The sequence below is a fragment of the Malania oleifera genome, chromosome 9 (genome assembly GCF_029873635.1).
Source record: "Malania oleifera isolate guangnan ecotype guangnan chromosome 9, ASM2987363v1, whole genome shotgun sequence".
In the NCBI taxonomy this organism is placed as follows: Eukaryota; Viridiplantae; Streptophyta; class Magnoliopsida; order Santalales; family Ximeniaceae; genus Malania; species Malania oleifera.
In genome coordinates, this window is record NC_080425.1 from 46,741,469 (window position 1) to 46,742,927 (window position 1,459).

The 1,459-nt window shown below is 41.5% G+C and overlaps 1 non-coding gene across 1 annotated transcript; it reads right to left on the reverse strand.

The window, feature by feature from the left end:
• Positions 1–441: 441 nt before the first annotated feature.
• Positions 442–548, reverse strand: LOC131165186 (small nucleolar RNA R71). Its single transcript, XR_009139503.1, has one exon. It is a non-coding gene; the product is annotated as a small nucleolar RNA R71 (small nucleolar RNA).
• Between the last annotated feature and the right edge of the window lie 911 nt (positions 549–1,459).

The following is a 1,459-nucleotide window of genomic DNA, read 5'->3' on the forward strand; positions in this document are numbered from 1 at the left end:
GAGATTGAAAGAACGCTTAGAGCACTAAGGAAAAAGAGGGTATTTGCCATGGAGAATGGACAAGATAATGCGCAGCCACGCGCCTTGAAGGATTATGTGCGACCAGTTGTGAATGACAATTATTCGGGTATCAGACGCCAGCCCATTAATGCCAACAATTTTGAGCTCAAACCCGCATTAATCAGTATGGTGCAGCAGGCCCAATTCAGTGGATCGCCACTTGATGATCCCAATATCCATTTGGCGATGTTTTTGGAGATTTGTGATACTGTGAAGATCAATGGTGTTACTGAAGACACCATTAGACTGAGATTATTCCCTTTCTCTTTAAGGGATAAAGCAAGAGGTTGGCTACAGTCGCTACAACCTGGGAGTATTACTAGTTGGCAGGACATGGCAGAAAAATTTCTAGCTAAATTCTTTCCACTTGCAAAAATAGCTCAACTCAGGAGTGAGATTGGTCAATTCAAGAAGCATGATTTTGAATCACTCTATGAAGCATGGGAAAGGTATAAAGATTTGATTCGACATTGCCCACAACATGGATTGCCAGATTGGTTGCAAATTCAGATGTTCTATAATGGGTTAAATGGGCAAACGCGGACTTTAGTTGATGCTGCATCTGGGGGAACTTTGATGTCAAAGACACCTGAGGGTGCTACTGCTCTTTTGGAAGAAATGGCCTCAAATAACTATCAATGGCCAACTGAAAGAACTATGGCTAAGAAAGTTGCTGGAATTCATGAATTAGAGCCGTTTGTTGCACTTTCAGCTCAAGTTGCTTCTTTGTCTCATCAGATTTCATCTTTGATAACCCAGAGGATACCACAAGGTGCATAATATGTGGCAGCTACAAGTAGGACAGATTCGAGTATTGGAGCGAGTCAAGAGCAGGTTCAATACATCAATAATCAGAACTACAATTATCGTGGTGATCCTTTGCCACAATATTACCATTCAGGGCTTCGAAATCATGATAATTTGTCTTATGGAAATACAAGGAATGTGCTGCAACCTCCTGTAGGATTTGAAAGTCATCAAGGTGAGAAGAAGATGTCACTTGAGGATGCCATGATATCTTTTGTTGAGGAGACAAAAGCAAGGTTTAAAAAGACAGATGCACGGCTAGACAACATTGAGACTCATTGCAACAATATGGGAGCCACTATGAAGAACCTTGAAATACAAATTGGGCAACTGGCCACGACTATAAATACCCAACAGAGAGGAACTCTTCCTAGAAACACAGAAGTGAATCCTAAGGAACAATGCAATGTCATCACACTTAGGAGTGGAAGAGAAATTGATAAATCACTAGCAAAGGAAACCATGTCCACACCTACACCTAAAAAGAATGGCCGAAGCAAGAATAAAGGGGAAGAAGAGGAGATTGTGGATGATACACCAAGAGAGACGGACACGCTTCCATCAATTTCATTTCCTGACAATCCTCCTATTC